The sequence below is a fragment of the Dermacentor andersoni genome, chromosome 4, assembly GCF_023375885.2.
Source record: "Dermacentor andersoni chromosome 4, qqDerAnde1_hic_scaffold, whole genome shotgun sequence".
Lineage (NCBI taxonomy): Eukaryota > Metazoa > Arthropoda > Arachnida > Ixodida > Ixodidae > Dermacentor > Dermacentor andersoni.
The window spans coordinates 157,298,836-157,306,476 of NC_092817.1; positions in this window are offsets into that span (position 1 = coordinate 157,298,836).

Below are 7,641 nucleotides of genomic sequence, written 5' to 3' on the forward strand. Positions count from 1 at the left end.
AACGCCACGCCGTTTCTCCGAGCATCGCCCGTGCGACGGATGAGCGGCGGTCACGCGGTACAGTTGTGTACGCACTTTTCCTTTAAACAGCCCGTTCGTGCGTGCAACGGAGGGCGCCCGCCGTGCCCTTTCGCAGGACCCCCATTTGCCGTCGTCCGTTGTCTCCGCAACGGAAGGGTGCGCGCCACGCACTGAGCTGTGGGCGCCGACCGCTGGCGCTTCGGGACGTACGATAACGGCGCGTGCACGAACCCTCGACTTTTTCGGACGACGTCCTTGATCGCGTTCCGAGAAGCTCGGCCTATGCGCACCCTGCGCCGTATAAAGAGCACGCGCGGCTCGTGCTGTGAGCGGTGCGGCTCTCGTGCGTGCATACGTGTTTGCGCATCGCGGGGAAACAATGCGCATCACGGTGAGCAGCCCGATGATGGACGGCTGTTTGGCTATGACGAGAAATGACGAAAGCCACGCCTCGACGCCCTCTCGATGGCGGGTGTCTATCGGCTGGGGCACGTCCACATTGCAAAGTATGGATAAGCGGAATGCTGTTGCGTGAAAACATGGGTAAATAGACGCAACGTGGAACCTGCATGGGCAAGGAATGTTCTCTCTCTCTCTGCGTGCGTGCGTGCGTGCGTGCGTGCGCGCGCGCGCGCGCGTGTGCGCGTGTGTGTGCGCGTGCGCGTGTGTGTGCGTGTGTGTGTGTTCAGCTCCACTGAACGTCTTAGGGGCAACCCGCATCCGAAATATCTTCAATGCCCATCCAGAAGACAAAAAGCAGGAACAAAGATCATTGCCGTCGGTTATTAAACCCTATGCTTCTCTAGTCGGTCACGCGGTGTTCTACAAAATATCAAAAATTCGCATATACCACGCACTGTGAAAATCGTTGTTATGCGAAGCTTGCTGCAGGAACGTGGTTATCATGCATCGTTCGGGCGTCTGCAAAGCGTTCCCAAAAGGACTAACATTTTTGTGAAAGCGGAATCGGTGACGACTGTATAGCATAGTGACGTCATCGTGAATACTCTTTTGTTATACTCCGGCCAGGAGACGTCATGAGCGAGTTGTGCAGCTCGGGAGACGACGTAAATCTCTTGCGATGTCTATGTTTGCGCTGTTCATCGGTATAAGTTAGGGTGAAGTGCAAACGCCAATTCAGGCGAATGCACGGTGTGAGGCGTCGAAGCATGGGACGTCACGGGGAGGGAGGTGATATTTGATTCTTGGCGAAGGAAGAGGTTTGAAGAGGTGCATGCCACATATGGCTAAATACCTGTCGTTCCTCTTTAAGAGGAATATCTGCTTTTTCTTTTCGTTTCTTTATCTCTTTTTTTTTTTGAAAAAGCGTGCCCTAGTCGCTTCGGCTTTTTGACATATGCTTACGGGGTAAGGCGGACATTTGGAGCAAGAAAAAGTTGCAATAATACTTTTTCCTAAATGGAATATGCGGATTATTTGTTTTTTTTAAATTACTAACTCTGTTGCATGTATGACTGTGAAATTGAAGCTTAGAAGAAGTGAGGTCGAGCCCGCTTGGTAGAAATTTTGTTGGCGGCAATAGTTTCGAAGTATGCCTTATAATATGCTACAAAACGCGTGGAATTTCCAGTTCACAGTTTCCTAAAAGCGTGTCTCTAAAGGTTCGGGACAACGTTAACTGGAACGCCGAGGCATCTTTAGCAGGTTTTGGGGACCTTGTCGAAAGTTCTCTTAGTCTTAGGATTTCTGCTGAGCACACGTCAATTCACTTCTTCTCGACTTCAATTTTTCCTTGACATGCGTCATAAAGTCAGTCATTGGAACGCTGATTAGCATACTTAGTTAATTCGCGAAGATGCTGAAATTTCTCTCGCTGCTAATGTCCATTTTTCAGCGTGACCTATCTCCAAAAATGACATGGCCCTAGATGTGGCTTTCTTTTTTTTAAAAGTTAGGCAGGTTCAACGCACATTTCGGAGGCTTTCAAAAGCGAAGCTTTCGCGAAGCGGTCAATCAGGTGCTGTAAAGTCGCCCCATTGCGTTCCTGCGCCTTTTGGCGTAGAAGAAAGTGATGCTCTCGCAGTGGCGTAGCTAGATCGTCTGGTACCCGGGGCCCATAGGTCTTCTGTCACCCCCCCCCCCCCCCGGGTGTTGCTGGCGGAAAGAGGGGTGTCTTCAGACGTATATGACACCACCCCTCCCCTCCATTGGCCCCTTGCACCCGGGGCCAATGGAGGGGCCAAGTCAAGTCTGCAGTGAAGCCCCGCCCACGCCCTCAAACCCGCCAGCCACTGTCCCTCCGCGACGCTGCAAATAATTCGCACTTCCAACTTTTCCTGTTACCCAAGTCTGGAGGTAGCCACAAAAATAAAATTATTAGCGCGTAAATTTATACGTTTTCCCTCGCCTATTACAGTGGAATGGCGAATACTTAATTCTTTATTAAGCTGAAATAAAATGCTTGCTTCACTGCAACTATACAGTATATTGCCAAGTTGCACTGGAGTTTGCAGTGAAGTTTCATGAGTAAAACGGGCTCAGCAGTGAAATGAACTGTACCGACGACTTTTGAAGATCTAATTAATTAATTATGGAGTTTTACGTGCCAAAACCATGACGCATGCCGTAGTGGGGGACTCCGGAAATTTGGACCACCTGGGGTTCTTAAACGTGCCCCTAATTCTAAGTACATGGGTGTTTTCGCATTTCGCCGCCATCGAAAATGCGGCCGCCATGGACGGGATTCGATCCCGCGACCTCGTGCTTCGCAGCTCAACATTATAGCCACTAAGCAACAATGGCAGGTAGACTTTTGAAGAGTAAAATTCTCGGACTCCATACACTTTGTTCATGTCTGTTGGCACACCTCATTGCTTCCGTCGATGAAAAGACTCTTCAAGAACAGCAAACGCTCCGGAAGTATCAAGTACGACGCCATCTTGAAAAAGCCGCATGACAATTTTGTTTCCTTCTGTGACTGGCTGGCGGAGTAACACAACCCCGCGTGGTCCGTGTGCCTTGGTTTTCAACTGCTGTTCTTTTTCTTTTAGGTTGTATGCTACCAAAGATATCTTTATTTTACACTTTCGGTTCTTTATATGTTTTTAACAGTGCCTCCCCTGCGCGATTCCATTTGATTTGGTTCCTTGTTTTCCTAGTAAAGAAGGGGTGTATCTCACAGGCGTACCTGTGAGATACACCTCATTTTATGTCTCTTTTTCGGGTTTACGCGTCTTTATGGCGAATGGTGGGCGTTATTCCCATTTGTGCTGGTAAAGGTACCCCCCCCCCCCCTCATTTGCATAGAAAAGTTACCTTGGGTTGCCCCCCCCCCCCGGAAAAAAAATCCTGGGTACGTGCCTGGTGCCAGACCTATTTCTAGGCCTATTCCCCGCTGTGTGGCACGCGGTATAGTCTGGAAACCATCGTCACCATCATCACGCGGCGGTCATCTCAGCAAGCTATAGCTGGCGCTGTCACGACAGAAGTATACGTGCGATTGTAACCTGATGATTAGGAAAGTCGACGTAGAAGGTGAGAAAGGTTTTCTTTGAAAAAAAGAAAAAGAATAGATGCTTTTGAGGCATACGAGTTGAAATGAGGACGTTTATTTATCATTTATTTTTTTATCACCCTGCCAATGTCTAGAAAACAAGACCAGCAGCCTGGACACCCATAAGGGTAGATAAGTAAAGATGGCGCTGTCTTGCGAGCGAGCTGTTCTGCAAGGCCGCGGCAGCGCTCGGGAAAGCCCGGGCGGGTTAGAAAGTGTTGTGCATAAAGAGAAACACCTGACGTATCTGAGCATTGTACACCCATTGCGTCCCAGTGGCACGTCCGCTTCCTGAAGAAATAGGACGCGTGTTTATTTTAAAAACCCATATGACCGGGTCTGTGCTGTAGAGCCAGAATTGAGTATCTTCCCCTATGATGCGGCGACAAGATGGCGGAGGAAAGTTGTCCACGGTGAAGTCGTTTTGCCTAGGTTGGCAACGCAGTCCCCCCCATGCATGAACGAAAGAAACAGAATAGGAGAAGCCCTGACGTCACGTTTTTGAAGCCGGAAATGCAGCCATGATGGTGTGCCATCTTCCTTTGCGCCTCCAATCAGCTCGCGGGAGCAGATAGGCGCGATATCTGAATTTGCATTGCTACGTGCCGCCGGAAGTGCGTGCTGCCGACGCGAATCAGAACAACGCTACGAGACTTCTGTAACAGCTTCAGTGAATCACATGCGCTGCTGCGCTTTTCCGTGGCACATTGAAGAACACGACGAAGACCCGCGCCGTGATTACTCGAGTGTCTCTGTAGCTGGCTGACACTCGCACGCATAGACCGTAAGCACATGTTTCAAACTTAACCACCACGCTACAAAGTTAGCTTGTCTGGCGAACAGAATGTGCTGCGATAAAGACACGGGCCGAAAAAAACCTGTCGCACTTTCTAGAGGCCTAGAGCAGCAGCGAGAGCTTCAGGAACGCGATTGCTATGGCAACCTTGACGTTTGGCACACCAATCTCAGTACTCCTTTGCGAATAACACCTGGTAACTTCCGCCACACTCTCTTGAAGTGATGCGGGTTAGCCGGGAACTCTCCTACGCTTTCCTTGCTCCTTGCCCCCATATAAGCATGTTAGGACGAGATGAATGACCAAGAATGGTAGCAGGCTAGCCACACGCCCTGCTGGCCTACTTCTCTTTTTTTCTCTCTTGATTAAAACCTAGCAGGCTAGACTCCCAAATGCACATTTCTTCACTGACGTCAATTCTCCTCCCTGGCAAAGAATCGGTGCATTTTGAGTGGTCCAACAATGTAATAAACCATATAAAATAAATTTAAAATCAGAGATGATGTTCATTACTGCGCGCTGTCTTATTAAAAGCTAGGTCTGCGCGTTATAGACACATCTGCAAGATTAAGTTAAATGAACTGGTTTTATTTTGTTACTTGATGTTTGATTACGCAGAACAAAGAGGCACTCACTGGCACTCACTTCGTCATCCAATATTGTGCGCGACACGCAGTGTTTCACGAAAGGCGTTCGGAAATCCCTAAAAACAAGAAACATATTGCTTCTGTCACATAGGCTTACTTTTGTAATACGACTAGAATTAGAAATAAACAAATAATCAAAAAATATGCTAATTAGCTTTTTACCCAAGAAAGTTATGCAGTTGATCTGGATGGAGGAAGATTTGCAACGAGCCATCCAATGAGCTCGTAACTGTTTCCGGACATGCTAACGGTATATAGTCACTGCTAATTTTTACAGCGTAAATAAATCTGGCCAATTTCACACATGCTCGGATGACCATGAAGCGAGGGAGGTCGCCGCTTGATAAGGACGCTCGTTTGGTGCTCACTCGACAACGGGCTGCATGCAGCTATGTCACTAACGACATTCTACTAGGGGCTCGCATTTGGGCTCTTGGGCACTAAGGTTTCGATTTCCCGCGTGAAATTGGCTGGAATTGGTCACGCTATGAAAATTAACAGTGGCTACTTTTAGCATGCCTCGAAATGGTTCTGAGCTATTCGGATGGCACGCACGCTTCAAGTCTTCCATTGCACTTAATCGTCTTGCTTTTTGGCTAAAGAGGTAAGCCTAACTTTCGTAATCCCTGTCTAATTATAACAACCCCAAGTGTTTTTATAAGATTTTCGTCTCTGCCGTAAAAACAACCGACAGGAAGTCATTTAATTATATCCTTTTTTATTTAAGACTTTCGAACGCATTTGGTGAAATCCCCTGTACGAGCCGCAGCATCCGGTGGCACATACCAGAATGGTGTAACCCTAATATGAGAAACCGAAGGAGACGTTCAATATCATGAGCTTTTTGATTAAGATGTCTGAGTGCCTTGAAGGTACCTGTGAGCTGGCCTTATATCAAGTAGTTTTATTTCACCAGCCGTGTTGGAGTAGTGGGTTTGACCTTGCGCTGCCAAACTCGAGGGCGATCGATCACATGCCGGCCGCGGCGGCCGCATTCAGATCGGGGCGAAAAGCAAAAAGCACGTGTACCATGCCCTGGGTGCGCGTTAAAGAACTGCAGATAGCCAAATTAACCGGGAGCCCCCCACTACAGCATTCCCCGCGATCGCATCGGGGTTCTGGCACTTAAAACCTAAGAATTTATTTTAAATATAAGTTTTATTTCGTGAGTTATTGTTTCATGACGCCTTAGACAGTTGCACTGGCTCGCACTGCTTAGTCGCTCGAGTAGACCATAGCACCGCGGCTCTCCATAGAAAACAAGATCTCCGATTTCAATCAGAAGTCTTCGCTTACCCCCGCATTCGGAAATGCACCTTCATTTTGAAGCCCGTGCTCGAGCTGATGTAGGGGTGGGGTCTCTCGACACGAAAGTGCCCAATACGCTCATTGCGTTTAGTTCAGCGCGTTCACACACGGCGGTCATCTTGACCGTCAATCGTGGGCTTCAAGTTAAGGCGCATTTAAGAATATGGCGTTACGCTAGCTCGGGCTGGTTAGAGTGTATAATTCTAGTGCCTACTGCGGAGCTACGGAATTCTATTAAGCAGCGAGAAAGAAAACCTATCCGACGCCACCACTGCCTTCGCGCTCGAGGTCGGCTGCTTGCTCGACGTACCAGCGCAGATAAAGGCACTACGAGAAGGTGACCCCACGGGCACCTAAATAAGCACTCTGACTAGCAAGTGTTCGCTCGGGCTAGTTAGAGTGTTTATTTCGGCGCCCGTGTTGTGTCACAGTTCGTGGAGCTCAAAGCTTCCTTTGTTTTCCTTTCTTGTCACTCATCTCAATCGCAGAGCTATAGGCGCTTTATTTATAAGGTAGGGGCTGCGCGATTAGACGTATAAACAAACGGACGCACTCTCGCGTCACGCAAAACTGGAGAGAAAAACAAAGACGGCCCCCTCGAAGATGAGTCTTCGGACAATGGTCGTTGCACAAGGAGAGGCGACACGATCCGACCTCCACTGGAGGCAGCGCGCGAGCAGTCCGTGCCCTTTCCGCATTTTTCCCGCGAGTCGCCCAGCGCGGTCCCGCGTCCGAGGAAGCCGTTGCCGTGAGAAGAGACGTTGCTGCGCGGGCGACGAGCGGCGACCGACGCGGCGAAGGCGAGCGGCGGCGGCGGCGTCGGCCTGGTGTCACGACGTCGTCGACGACGCGTGGGGACGCCTCGCCGAAGGACGCGGAAACGGAGAAAGTGGACCGGTCCCGAGCGCGCGTGAATCGCGGACGGCGGCAATGCGACGGCGCCCGTGAAGGTGCACGTTAGCGTGGCCGACGCTAAACGCGAGGGGCTTAATAACGGACAGGTGCATTGTTGAGCGGCGCCGCCGACCCTGGGAGTGTCAGTCGGCCGGGACGTTGCTCCGCCGGCACCGGGACATGTCGCGGACGCAGGGATCAGTCGTGAATGGGAGAGCAGCGACGGCAAAAAGCAAATGCAAAAGATCCCGCCGCTGCTCTCGCGGTGATGACGTCAGCGCCACGCAGACGTCTCAGACGTACAGCGGTGTCACGCGAACCATTCTTTTGATGGCGACCGAGCCCGATCGGGATCCAATTTCTCGTCCGCGATTGGCTTACTTCAGCAGCTTGCGTCAAGGATCCAATCACAATCTGTAAATTCGATCCCGATCGAACTCAATCGCTATTGAAAGTGCTCA